Consider the following 15,608-nt stretch of genomic DNA (forward strand, 5'->3'; position numbering starts at 1 on the left):
ATGCAAAAAACAGACAGAAATAGTAGGCATACTCCATTTTGTCAATATGCACACTAGGGCAAGGTTCATGCTTGGCAGAAAGAACAACGATACAAATTAAGAGCAAATCAAATAAGTTTATTTATTTATTCTTTATTTTATTTTACATTTGTTTACCGGGAAAGTCCGACTGGACAGAGGCCATTTTCAGTGGAGGCCAGGGGAGAAAAGCTCCACAAAAGGAGACAGTATATACAACATTAGTAACGGTAAATAACAGTGTGACAAACAATAAATACAACATAAGTTACAGTAGATAAAACAAGTCTAACACTAGATACAACATCAGATATGGAACTTAAAAAAGGGATATTATTAACATAGAGCCTATAAGAATTAATTTACATTTGTAAAGGGTACATAATTCTAGATTTATCACACATTTAAGAATAAAAAGAAAAAAAGAAAAATTGTAATACAAGTAAGATCATTGTCCAAAGAGACAGGCTGAATAATTAATGGAGAGTATACTTATGATAAGAGGAGATTAATATCTTTGCATTCCCTGTGAATTGTACAGTATACGACCGTTTGCACAGTGTCAGATGAACGAGGAAAAATGGGTTGTTTTATGATAACAACTATTGTCCAGGAAGTCTGTTGTGTGTTTGACCAGGCCAAAGTGATCAAGCAGTGAAGAGTGATCACATTCCTCATTTGTTTGAAGGAAGTCACGTAACAGGCATTTGCTTCTTCATAAGTAATCATATGTCTTTATAATCATCATAAATAGCATACTGAGTGAGTCATTAAAATCCTGTTGGACAGTAAGTGCACATGATAGGGCTGTTGAAATTAGTGGAAATAGTAATCATGTAAAGATGCAAAGCACTGCACATACAGATTTATCCTGATATCCAGAATGTTTTATGTAATGTGAAAACTTTAACCCTACTGGTTTCTGTACTGGGGTAAGCCTGAAAAATTCAGAGACTGCTCTCCCCCAACAGCTTAACACTGCTGCTGGCAGTAGCATGGGCAGTGGTCTTGCTGAAGTAACTGCATGAAAATGCAATAGTCCCGGGGAGAGGCTAATGCATATAAAATGCATATAAACCACATGCTCTCCTTGGAAATGGTGATGACACTGGAATAATGTGGCAGAGTGATTAATCGCTCTACTCATTTATTCTTTTGTGATTAAGAAACGATGTATGCTGTCAAAAGATGATACTTATCCATTAACCACTATAGAGGTGTTCCAGTCTCGGAACACAGTTAAAGCATATCCCTCCATGTGAGTGTAAATCTGTATGTGCATATGCATGGCTGTATGTGTGTGTGGTGGGGGGTTATTGTCTTTGTGTGTGTATATTTATGTGTGTTTGTGTGAGCATACAGTCAGGTATATGCCATGCTCTTTGCGACTGAGTTTGTCTACAGGTTCTTGTTTGTATCTGTGTGTGTGTGTGTGTGTGTGTGTGTGTGTGTGTGTGTGTGTGTGTGTGTGTGTGTGCGTGAGAGCATGCAGTCAGGTGTATGAGTGCCTTGTTCCATGAGACTGAGCATGTTGGTAGGTGCTTGTTTGCAGTTATGTGTGTGTGTGTGTGTGTGTGTGTGTGTGTGTGTGTGTGTGTGTGTGTGTGTGTGTGTGTGTGTGTGTGTGCGTGTGTGCGTGTTTGCTGGTGCATGTATGTCTTTGTCTGAGCTACTGTCTGTGTTTGTGTGAATGACAGTCTGCATGTTGAGTATGTATGCATGTTGGGGGGTATTTATACTAGGGTGGTACATGGGCTGGTAGGAAGAACTATAGCATGGTCAGGTCTGACAATACCATGTTCAATCCAGGAACACAATACTTAGCTGTGAATGAGGTGTTACTTGGCACAGATTTAACTTGGTTCTGAACTGGAGATTCTTGTAGTCTCATTAACTGACAGACCCACAGTAGGCAATTGACGCTGGTTGCACAAATCTTTCTGAATTATAGGGTAAAAAGTGTAAATATAATTGTTGGGCAATTTAACCATAAAGATTAAATAAAAATAAAAATGGACTATGACAACAGTGGAAGGTTTCATAGCTATATTCCACATTGTCCAGGTACATGGCAAAAAATTTAAAGTGGCAGAAGGTGAAAAAGTTTGAATGTTTTATTTTAACATAACAAACAAAAATGACAAAATGTCATTTCTGCACTTCAACAAGTATAAAAACAGTGATTGCACACCACTGCTTTCCTTTTTCTCAATTCTGATAAACTTCTAGACTTAAGTTTCACTTCTTAAGAGAGCTCCATGCAAGCATTACATTTTATTTCCCAACCTGCTCTCTTTAAAAGAATGTTGATCTCAAAATGCCTGAAATGCAAAAGTTGATGATTTAGCTCTGATTTATCTGCTTAATCATTGCACTGTTTTTTTTCTTTTAGTTTTACAACCTTTATTTCACTTAATATTCTACCATAAATAACTCTTTTAAGACTCCTTATGTGTTAGGTGTTTCCAATTCTTTATTAATATACAGTATGCAAATGGTTAAAATTCCACTATTTTATTACAAAACGTTTATGCTGCCCAGATGTAATGTTTCTTAGTTCCTTTGTAAGCAGCCATTTGTTACTTTTACTTTAACTCAGTCTGCATGGTTTGAAATCAGATCATACCAATTTCTCAGATTCTTTTGCCTTTAATAAATTATTATTTTATAGATCACTTGAAAATGCAGACATAGCATTGCAGATAGTGCTGGGGGGAAGGGGTCGGACCTTATGGCACTATAGTGACATGACCAACCCATGATCACCAGTCATATTTTGTTAACAACAGAAAACGATGGATGTATGTTTATCGCACAGCCACATTGTTGAAATTCACAAGATCAGCGAAGCAATTAATTGAAAAACTGACTTGCATCCACCCAACATCCACCAACAAAACAAACAATGTTTTTTGCATGGTGACTGTTCCCCCAAATTCTCTACTAATTATTTATGCCAACTCCAAGATCGCACTACAGTTGGGAAAAGGGCAAATTCCCCAATTCCCACTGTACTGCCATGTCAGTCAAAATGTTTTGAAATACCAAATTGTCGACCATATAGGTTATGACATATTTGTTTTTTCAAACAACTGACATAGACCCCATGCGACATTTGATTAGTAACTGAGCTGCCAGAGAAGCGCATTTGCAAGACAAACACATTACCTGACTTTGTGAAAATGTACTAATTGATATAATATGCCACTTATTCCGTAGGCTTACATTGTTTGAAGAGCACAAGGTTTCTGGGAAGTTGGCATGTAAAAATTAACTGAATGTAGGGGGATAAAAATGCTACTGCAGCTAGTTGAAGTGCAACGTATAAGATAGCCATACAATGCATCTGGGGAGATGTACAATGATAAATAGATAGAGTCTCTATAATGCCATCATGTCAACATTTCACTCTTGTGGGAATGTGACAAGTTTGTTTTAGGAAGGGTTATATATGTTAAAAATTAATGACCATTAAATTTGGCACTCTTGCTTTCTAATACCATCCATTTTGGAATATAATTTCCAGCATTTTCTTAAGAAGTACTTAACACATGTCATTTCATGGCAACTGGCTAATTATAACAGTATACATCAGCGTATGATGCTAAAAACAAATAATTATAATCTGAAAATGGACTGTTTTGTAAGAAAATGGTACAAGATGTTACAACTTTATTTAGAAATCCACTCAAAAGCCTTCAGTTAAAGGTTCAGACAATAACACAGTATGAACATGCTACTTAATCACAGTCTGAAGTACAGTTAGTAATCCATACAAAATAACTCACTCAAGCTGCATGACCTGTGATTAAGGGCAAGATTTTCCTATTTGATTACCCAATTATAACTAATTTGTAGAACAGTGCACAGATACATTCCTTCAACATCTCAGATGAAAGTAATCATTTCTATGACTGTACCTTTGTAGGTGGCCTGTTGTTTAATTCAAAATTTTCCACTTGCCTGGTTTATTAGGGCAGTGTCTCTTTCAATTGTCCATTGTTTTATTCACATGGAATAAATGATTATTACATAACTTGGCCTTCTCAAGTTGACCTTTAACTGTTTATTTATTGCATTTAGTTTACCTCTATCAGGAAAGTCCAAATGGGGATTTTTCACAAAATGATCAAGATTACACATAGAATGGCAGTGTACAAACAATATGAAAGTATTTATATAATAAGTTATACTTCAAACACATTGCATAAATTTGTAGAGTATATGATTATTTGAGCAGTGCCTGCATATAGCAATATATATATATATATATATATATATATATATATATATATATATATATATATATATATATATATATATAAAGAGAGAGAGAGACAGCAGCATATATCTGAGTTACAAGGTTTTCTTGTTTGTCTGTCAGTAGTAATGTAGATTTGTTTCCATTTGTTGTTCTGGCAGGGAAATAAAAAATAACAAATGGAGTATAAATCATGTATTTTCGGTAAATAGAGAGAGAGAGAGAAAGAAAGAGAGATAGAAAAGAAAGAAATGGCAGGTTTCTTAGAAGCATTGTTTTTGTGTTTAGAACCCCAGTATTTATAGAAATGCAACAAGATAAGAAGTGTTAAGGTTTTATTGAATGTGTCCAAGAGTGACTTAGTAAAAAAAAATAAAAAAGACAGAGAGAGAGAGAAAACAGAGAGTGGAGGAAAGAAAATAATTAGCACTGTTCCAATCTGTTTAAAAATGTGACTTGAAGGTTAGTAATAATGGGCGTGGCATATAAGAGAGATGACAGTACTGAAGCAGTGGCTAGTCATTAACTGGCTGTGTCAGTGTGGTATGCTTTAGATCTGTATGGGGATCTGATTTATTTTTTTAATGGGCTTTTTATAGCTTGTGATATGTAGAGATCCAGTTTTAGCTGCTCAAGCTGTGATGACACCTAATAGTTTTGCCTGGGTTACCTGTTTGATCCTGGTCTTGTTGGCTCCATGCAGAAGTTGAGACAAAAGATGCCTTTTGTGTAGACAGTTAATTGGGAGTAAAGATTATTAGATTTTTATTTTGGGGGGGGGGCAGGGTTAGTAGGAGCTTTGAGTTCCTTAACTACAACTCAACAGAGTAGCATAATTCTTATGTGAGGTCTTTTAGTTTTGGCATAGTTTTGTAGACCAAAGTGGAATCATCTGCATATTGGTGTATAGTAGCATGCTTAGCTGCTATATGGAGGTCATTGATGAAGATGTTAAATTGTATGCATCCTAGAATTAATCTTTGTGGATCTCCAATATTTATGGAAAGGAAAGAGGTACAGTCAGCCATTTTACAGCTTGTACTCTAATTGTCAGAGTGCTACTAAACCAGTGTAGGTACTGTTTAGCCAGGCCTGTGGAGAAAAGATTTTGAAGAGGTTTCAAATGGAACACAACATGAAAAGTTTTGGATAGTGCTAAGAAATGTGCTAAAACTGGGTTACCTTCACTACTTTCTGTATTTATGGTTGTAATGATATTAAGTAGAGCAGTAGTTATAATGTCTAAAACTGTGTTGCGTAGGGGAGAGTAGTTGTTTCTCTGGTAGACAGCTGACCATCTATATACACATTTCTTGATTACGTCCAAATTGATGAGACAGTATATTCATCCAGGAATCCATGTTTGGGATTGTTATGGTATAGGAACTTGCTTCTACTGCTATTTTTAAGATATTCAACTGGCAGACTCTCTGGGGCATTGTTACTGAGTTTTAGCTTATAGGGGAGTTTTTGACTATAGTAGTTTGAACAGGTTGCAGAATGAAATATTCAAGGAAATCATTTCATTGGCGGGGACTATGAGTATATGACTGGATATGTCTTCTGTCAAAGATATGGTTGTGTTAATAATGTAAGTATTAAACTGACTGGTAATGGTATAATTTTAGTTTGGTGTTTTGGGGGTTGGTTGTGTGAATTATCCTAGATTTTGCAACTTATTAACTGATGCTCAGAAGAGTTTAGGGTAACTAGAGACCTAGTTTTGGCATGTGCATCAATAGATTTTCGTATCTTCAGTGATGAGATATTTAGCGTTGTTTCTTAATTGTCTCTAAGCTTGTGGGTTCTTATCTGTGTTATTTTATGACCACATTTTCCATGCTTTGTTTCATGATTATTTTTTTTATTCTAAGGCTAGCCATGCAGCTGGGTTTGTTTTCAATCTCCTGGATCTAAGGGGAGTGATAGAATCTAGGATGCTTTGGAAGACCATGTTAAATTGTGTTATGGCATCATTGGAAGTGAGTGTCCTAAGTGATATGCAGTTACATTGATTAATTGTATTTATGGAAGTTTCTTTATGATATTTTCTAGCCAGGGCACAGTTATGAGTTCTAGAATTGCAGTTCCCTGACTGCGATAATAGGCAGATGGTCACTTAGACTATCCGGTAGAGTGTCATCTCAAGAGATTTTATTAGGAGAGGATGTGGATATCTGGTACTAGGCTTGCTATACCTAACTGAAGTAGCGATGAATTGGGTAAATTTATAAAGTTGGATGTTGTCAGTTGGACTTTCAGAGTTTATCATTTGCAGTCAATATTAGTGTCATCTAATGTAATGGCTTTGTATGGGACTAAGCAGACATCCAGAATGGGGTGTCTTCAAGTATGTTAATATTATTACCTGGGGCAGGTAGATTTCTGTGATGGTATTTTTTTGTGGTTGTTTATTTTCAGTAATGTTATCAGAATTTCAGAATTAGAAAAAGTTGAAATAGCTTGAGGGAATACAGAAATTTCAATGCCATGCTCGTACTTTATTACCACTCCACCAGCTTTTATTTGGATACTATATGTAACTTGTCATATAATACTGTACCCAGGATCTAGTATCTCCTCATTTTTGTATCATTTTGTGGCCATATTTCAGTGATTATGAGGACAGGTGATGTGGGGACTTAGAGGTCATCAAGGCATGTATCTCAGGCAGTTTATTATAAATGCTTTATATGTTGATATGATGTAAACAGAGACCAGGGGCTGGCTGAGGATTAGTTTGGGCTGGAGTGCTACTAATTTAAGGAGTATTACCTAGTGTGGGAATAGGATGAGTCTGGCTAGGATTTGGATGAGTGTTGCCATTTAATTTTACTGACATGTACGTATAATTTTTTTGGTCCCCTTGAGATGTCATGCTACTTGCTCATCTCCACAGTTTTCCACATCCACATCAAGTCTTCGGTAGAACTTTTCTTGCTTGGGTTTAGGAATTACTGTTATTTTAGGCATGTGCACTTGAAGAGATGGCTACACATGGGCTGACATAGATATGGTGGAAGAACTCAGGGAACTACCACATTGACAATACACACCTAAGAGCTGAGCTAGTTATTCAGGATTTGGGGACTTATGTGGACAGTGACCTAAATTTTGACCAACATGTTCCTGTTTTTGTAAGAAATTTGTTGTATATTGCACAGCTTATAAACAAAGGGATTGTGTCTTGATCTAGGGATGTCATTGTTCCCCTTTTCTTAGCCCTCATTAGGCCAGTAACTGAATATAATGCTCCATTTGGCATGTATCTGTCCTGACACGTGCAACAACTGGAACAGCCACAGAGATACTTTACCAAAATGATACAAGGACTAAACTACATATCCTACATGGATCGACTCAAAGAACTTTCACTGTTCTCGGTAACCTACAGACTGTTAAGAGGTTACCTGTGTCTGGCATACAAGGCATCCACTGACCCATTACTGATGAATTTACTGCACATCAGCAATTTAAATGGCATCAGAAATACTCAGCCAAGAGATCTAATCCTCTTCTGCAACATCAACAGAAAGGTTTGGAGGGGCAGGCATATTTCACAGAGGATGCCTCTGCTGTAGAACAGATTCCCCATCCACATAAAACAAAGTTCATTCCTATGCATTTTCAAGGAAAACTTAGCTATATTGCTGGGAAATAGAAAATTTAACACAGGACTGCCCCCTGTACTACTAACTGCATCTCCAAAATGTTTTATCCCATGCATGTGTTCCCTCAGATTATCTATGGTATGATCCCAGTTATTCTCATTAGGTGTGATATATAATTATCTACCATGGTATGGGTAAGGCCAGTCTATAACTAAATCTCCTAAGTTATTTTGAGCATAATAAGGGAAACTGACTTAGTTTAAAATGGCTGGCAAGGGCAGATAGCCTAGTACTAACCTATGAACCTATTACAACAGGGCAGGAGATATGGTAGGATAGTTTTGTATAATGGCGGTGCTGTTGGAATCTTATATTTGATATAGATAGGCTGTTGTATGTGCTAGAAGGGAGAGAGAGATAGGAGTAGTGACAGCTGCAGTGTAATCACTGTGCGTAGCCTAGTTATTCAGTAGGTAAAAACAATGTCTAACTTTTATTGTAGGGACAGCAGTGAGTATTTAAAAGAAAAGGAAGTCTAGAAAAGTGTTAATGACTGTGATACAAGGAAGTAAGTTATAAGTTTGTGAGAGCATTAGTTTTTACTTCAATCTGACAGCACAGTGATAATTTCTTATAGGAATGGGTCTACAGGTAGAAGAGAAGGTTGATTCCGATCGGTATGGATAGTTAATGTGAGCAGTTTCCTATAAGCAAAGAATAGAGTTATGATACAGGTAAGATACATGTGAGGGTAGAAGCAACTGTCATGAGTAGTTAATAATATAATTTGCTAACTGGGGGAGTGGGGAGAGAGAGAGAAAGAGAGGGGGGTCATATATGTGCTGACAGAGTGAGAGTTTACTTTAAACTTGAAATGTTAAACTACTAATAGTGTCACTGAGAAAACAGGCCTTCTTAAACGTGTTGTTTTCCTTCTTCTGTACTATCATTTTCTCAGTTTCCTTCATGTGCACACTGCAGTCTGGAGATCCATTACCTGAAGACATTACAAGACTGAGGAGATGCCTAATATCCTAGTACCAAGAAGATTCCCAGTGAAATGCAGAAAACCTTTTAGAGTTTTCTGAAAATAGAGGGCAGGTCCTAGGACCATCAAAGGAAGGATCATTTAGCCACTTCCCATACCTCTAAACCTCTAACTGAAAGACACTTGGACAAAGCTAAAATAATGAGGATACAATGGCCCAGAGATAGGGAAATATTTTAAATATTGCTCTATTTAACTTAGAAACTTGCCAGAATAACAGGATTTGTGGTGACATGCATTTTCTTTTTTTTGTTTTGTTAGCATGCATTTTCTGAAGGATATGAAGTCTGAAACTCATGTATACTTTATTATTTAGTGACTTCAGTGATTTTCCAGAAAACCACACATTTTATGAGAGGCAGAGCAAACATATGAAGCTAAACCAAGACATTTTGTGAAAATCTGGACAGGTGAGATGTATGACACCACCTCTGTCCCCCAGTATGTAATCCAGTAGTTTATGTATTTGCTCATTTATTTTTGGTGGAAATTATTAAATCTCAAGAACATTTCCTAACTGTGTGTGTATATATATATATATATATATATATATATATATATATATATATATACATATATATATATATATATAGGTCTACCTGATAACACCGACACGCCTAAACACTGACAACTAAATAACCGACACGACAAAACCGAAAGAAACTGAAAGTTCAAAAACATGAAACTGCACATGTCCGACAAACCACAATCCCGACAATCAACAAAACAAATACCTTTCCCAAAAAACACACACACAACACAAGCACACCAAAAACCTTACAAACCTACACTAAACCTTACATACATAACTAGCTAGGCACTTACCTTAATCCAAACCCCAAGGTCTGTCACTATCGCACACTTACCTTACCCGCTCCCTAACCCTAACTCACTTAATCCACCCCTAACCCTCAAGTCCATCACTATCGCACACTTCCCTTACCTGCACCCTAACCCTAACTCACTTAACCTGCCCCTAAACCTAAAGTCTGTCACTATCGCACACTTACCTGACGCGTACCCTACCCTAACATCCATCACTATCACACCCTTACCTTACCCCCGCACCCTGACCCTAATGTCCGTCCCTATCGCACACTTACCTTAACATGTCGGTGATCTCAGCAATGGGATTCTCAACTGTCAGTCTTCTCCGTTGTCGATCTTCCGGTGTCGGTGTTCTCGTCCTCGACGTTTAGGACTTTGAGCGTTTTCAGGTAGACCCGTATATATATATATATATATATATATATATATATATATATATATATATATATTATGGGTTATTTATGATAATGGTTTTGTTCATATGTTTACAGCAAACTATTCATAGTTTTCCTCAGTATTCAGCTAATTGTCTCTTCCTTAAAAGAAAAAGATATGATGCTCTTGATGCCATAAACATGCTATTCTTACTTTTAATAACATATACTTGTTATACTGAATACTTCAGGGAAACAAATTAATTTCTATTGCAGACCGCAACCTTTTCTGCAGCATTTTTCATGGCTACACAAATTCATGGGAATGTTGCTATAGTTTCATATTAACATACAAAATGATTTTGGCTCCATGAGCAGTGAAATGATGCTCTGACTGTGACTGATAAGGGAAGAAGTGAAAGGTTGGCACCAGTTTGCCCATTATTGATTTAAGGAATTGGTCTCACCCACTACATGACTGTCTCTAGTCATAAGCATGTTGCTGCATGTAGCATTGATGAAATCAGTGTTCAAATACCAGGCATTGCATTGTGATGCATTGTTGCAGGCATACCAGAAAATGCATAGGAAACTGAAATCTGAAATTACGAGATTCGTTATTATGAGGCCTGGAACAGCAAGACAGAATGACCAAAATGTGGACTTGCATATACTAAGTCTAAAGATTGTTGTTTCTTCGAATATTCCCTTTTCTTTAAATTATGGCAATCTCAGAGTTGGTATATATAGGTTCATAGGTTCATAGGTAGGTACTAGGCTATCTGCTCGAGGGCATTTATAAGCCTAGCCAGAGTGTGTCGGCTTTCACCGCCCCATTGATAAATTAACTGATCTTCTTTCAAGCAGAGCCAATGAAGTGATCCCAGGGGTGTATTTTCTGTTACCCATCCACTCGTCAAGGTTTCTCTTGAAGAGTGTTAATGAGGGGCTCTGCCTGATGTAATTTGGAATTTTGTTCCAAAGCATGGGGAGTCTCTGTGACAGGAATCTGTCCCTCCAGCATGTTCTATTTATTGTTGTGGTGAGGTTTAGCTCACTAGAGCATGTGGCTCGCAGTGAGTAAGATTTCTTTAGGTGGAGCATGTCCATCAATTCTGAGTTGGACATGGCTTTGTAAGTCAGGCAGAGATCACCTCTGAGTAAGCGATATGCCACTGAGTACAGCCAGAGATTTTTCAGTTGGGCTGCATAGGACATATGTTTGAGACCAGTAATCCTCTTGGTGAGGTACTTTTGTGGTCTTTCCAGTTGTTGGAAGTGTCTTGTTAGGTACATCCCAAATGGGGCATTGTAGTCTATGATGGGTCTAATGAGTGACGAGTAGAGGGGCACTATAATCTCTTTATTTCTAGATGCGGACCCTTTAGTAATTAGATGGGCCACATAGAAGGATTTCCTAACTATTTTGGCAATATGATTGTCAAAGGAGAGATTACTATCTATCTGGGTCCCCAGATCTCTTATTACTTCTTCTGTATTAAGGGGGCTGCCACCTATGTGGTAATTCGTGGGTGTTTTGTTTTTCCCAAACGGGATAACTATGCATTTTTTGGCATTTAGCTTGAGGCCATGACTTTGACAACAGGTGTCCGTCTCATTAAGGCCCTTTTAGAGGATGTCCATGTCAGCCGGTGAGTCAATTATGCCTCCCAGTTTGCAGTCATTGGCAAACTTGGTTAGCCATAGTCCTCCTGTGTTTGCCTCTAGTTTTGAGATGTATATGCCGAACAGTAGGGGTCCCAGAACTGAGCCTTGTGGGACACCACTTGTGACTGGTTTAGAGTCGGACCTGGAACTTGCTATTCTTACCGTGTGATTTCTGTCTGTAAGCCAGTTGGCAACCCATCTTTTGACATAGGGGTTTATGTTCAGGGTAGTGAGTTTTTCTGTAATACCTGAGTGGGGAATGGTGTCAAAAGCCTTGGTGAGGTTAAGGTAGGCTGTGTGAACCACCTTTCCCTCGTCTATGGCCTTGGTGACTGTCTCGAAGAAGTCAACCAGGTTTAGTAGGCATGATCTACCCTTAACAAAGCTGAACTAGGTCGGGTCAAGTTTTTGGAGGTTTCCAATGTCTTTGTTAATGAGTTCCATGATGATGCGCTCCATAGCCTTGCAGACCAGGCTAGTCAGGCTTATGGGGTGATAGTTACCAGGGTCAGTTGTGGCCCCTCCTTTGTGGAGAGGAATAACCATTGCTGTACGCCATTCTATGGGTACATAGCCTGTGGAGAGGCTGAGGTTGAACAGCATGTTTAGGTGGGGGGGGGGGTTAGTTCGTTCTGTAGTTCGTGCAAGATGCAACCTGGGACACCATCTGGTCCCATCGATGCTGTGTTTTTGGCTTTTGAAAGGGCTATTTTCACCTGTGCGTCTGTGATTTTTGGAACACTACACTTTTCTGCTATTGTTGTGGACCCTTTTGGAGGTGAAGGGAGGGTGAAGTTTGCACTGAATCTATCTGCCAGGATGTTGGCAATATCAGTAGGTTCAGTATATTTTGTGCTATTTTGCACTAGTTCAGTGCATATCTGCAAGTTGCCACTTAGATTCTTAACATAGCTAAAGAAGGCTTTGTGGTTATCTTTTGAATCCTTGGCTATTTTTCTTTCGAAGTTAGCTTTGGATGATTTCATGAGGGACCTCAGTTTCTTACTGATACTGATCAGGGATGTCTTTCCTTCTTGGGATTTGCTTTTTTTCTGAACTAGTTTCCTCCTTCTATTGTATAGCCTGTTCATTGCAGGGGTCCACCAAACTGGTTTCCTTCTCTTAGAGGAGTGATTCTTGGTTTTGCTAGGGATAGCACAATCCATGCATCCTTGTAGGTGCTCATAGAGTGCATTTGTAAAGGTGTCTGCATCTTGGGCAGCGTTATCCTTTAGCGTGGGGGCTGTGAAACTTACCACCTCTGTCTTATGTAAGGTGAAGTTTGCTTTAGAAAGGTTTTTTACTGTGGTTTCCATAGTTGGAGGTGATGGTGGGGTGTGGACATCCAGAGTGATTTGTTTATGGTCTGATCTAACCAGTGACGGGTTGACCTCCGGTGTGGAACACCTGTTACCCATGTTGGTGATGACCAGGTCCAATTATATTTTCACCTCTGCTAGGGGAGTTTACCAGCTGATCCAGAGCATTTGAGATGATGAATTCCAGGAAGCGCTGGGCCTGTGAATTTGTACTCAAGTAGTTTTTCCAGTGAATGGTAGGGTAATTGAAATTGCCCTATATCAGGGTGCTTGGTAGGACCTTCATGTTTTCCAGTGTCTGCAGAAAGGTGGAGTTGTGGTCCTGGATCAAGTGTCTGCAGAAAGGTGGAGTTGTGGTCCTGGATCATGGAGGGTGATCTGTAGCAGTTCTCAATTTGCATTGCAGATTTGCCTGATATTAGTTGCACATGGATGATCTCAGAGGTATCATGCTGCGCCACTAACCTGGAGGTGTAGGTATCCTTGATGAATATGGATACACCCCCTCCTTTTGTGTTTCAGTCCGTGTTCTGTGGCTGAAACGTGTGGTATGAGTTGTAGCCCAGTAGTGCTGGGGTGCTCTCTGGAGCCTTGAACCAGGTTTCAGTTACTGCATAGATGTCGATGTTCTCCATACTGAGGAGTGCTTCAAGAGCGTGCATTTTGAGATTTAAACTCCTGGCGTTGAGTAACATAACCCTCAGTTTTTTGTTAATTGTGCTGTTTATGGAGGTGGGTTTGACTTTTGAGCCTTGCCTAAAAAAGGCACTATGGGGGCAGCAAGACCCTTGGCCAGTATTCGAAAGCCTAGGGATGACAGGTGCAAGCCATCTCTTGTGAAGCAAGGTGGCATGTTGAGCATGTCATCCCAGGCTGACAGACACTGGATACCCTTTGAATGACACCAGAAGCTTAGTCAATTGTTGAAACTGGTATTTTTTTTCTTTATACTGAGGTATCATGCTTGGTGAGAGCAGGATGCTACTCAGTGTCAGGGTCATACCAGCCTGGGCTACATGATCAGAGAGCTCTTCCATGTCTCTTTTCATGTAAACCAGGGAGGTAAACCTCAGGTCATTCACACCTACATGAACAGTGACAGAGTCGTATTTGTACTTGTTCTGGAGTGACCTGAGTGCTTGTGTTATGTGGCGGATTTTGTCTCCCAACAGGCAGCTAACAGTAACCTTTTGCTTGTCCAGCCTAGTGAGTGGGACTTCAGTGTGCCTGACTATAGAGTCACCTATTACTAGTGTGTTAGGTATGTTATTTTTCCTTAAGGGCTGTGATTGTGTGGCACACTGATTTTGTGTTTTATGTGTTGTCTGGTTTGTGCCGGGAAGTGCAGGTTGTTTGGGTGTCTGCTTTGGAGGTCTCTGATGCTTTTGCAGGCTTTTATTTAGAGCCCTCGATTATGATTTTGTGTATTTATGTGTATTTTTTGCCAGTGCTGTTTCAGTAGGTCTGTGTGCAGCTGGAGTTGTGGTGCAAGTGTTAACCTTCTCCTCTTGACTGTCTGTTCCATTCTTGGGTGGAGACAGCTTAGCTTCCAGTTTGGCTGTATAATTGCATCTCTCACATATGTTAGTGTTTTGTGGAAGGAGGAGAGGGCTGTCTGTGTACATGAGGCAGTTGTAACATGATACCCAGATTCACCAGCTGGACTGGAGAGTGCACCTGAAGTTTCCCTTTGGTCATGCCTGAATAGTAGGGTGAGCTGCTTATTTGCTTGGTTGGTGAGGGGTGAATAAAGAGCCTTGCCCTGCTGGGCAATCAGTGTCAGGTTATATTAGTGCTTGCTATTAGGTCTGAACAAGTGCTGGGCTGTAAGGTGCTTTTTGAGTGCTTAGGTTGAGAGTTAGACTAGTTTCAAGGGAAAAACTGAAGAGGAGACTTAGTGGAGCTGGGAATAATTTAACCATAGCTAACTGGCACTGCCCGGTGTGCAAAACCGTGCAAATGCGTTTTTTATAGTAGGGAAATGAAAGAGATAGAAATTATCCCAAAATGGCCAATAAACTACTAACTTTTGGGCTGAAACCACTCCTCCAGGGACAGCTAGGTTGCTCAAAGCTCCCCTCTCTCACAGGTGAACAGAGAAACACCCTTCTATCCAAGTAAGGTATGGGCAACTCAGAAACTAGTATCACAGCCCTGAATTCAGCACTAGCCTGAAAACTGGACTATACTAGCTTAGAAAGGTGGGAAACAAGGTTTTTTTTTTTGAAAAGATAAGGCAAAAATAGCAAAAAATACACTTAAAACAGCTTTAAATGACTACAAACGATCAGAAAAGGCTATCACACTTTAGTGTGTAGCCTACAACAGTTAAACAGATTATTTAAACAAAAAACAACTTTTTAAAAGTGCAGGCAGTCAAATAAATACAATATGTGAAAAAAACAAGCTTTTAAATCACAATAAATGCTGGAAAATCTGTGTTTAGGTGGAAAATAGTTAAGTACAGCAAGAAAGTACAGA

The sequence above is a fragment of the Protopterus annectens genome, chromosome 5.part0 (assembly GCF_019279795.1).
Source record: "Protopterus annectens isolate FY-2018-M chromosome 5.part0, PAN1.0, whole genome shotgun sequence".
Classification (NCBI taxonomy): domain Eukaryota; kingdom Metazoa; phylum Chordata; order Ceratodontiformes; family Protopteridae; genus Protopterus; species Protopterus annectens.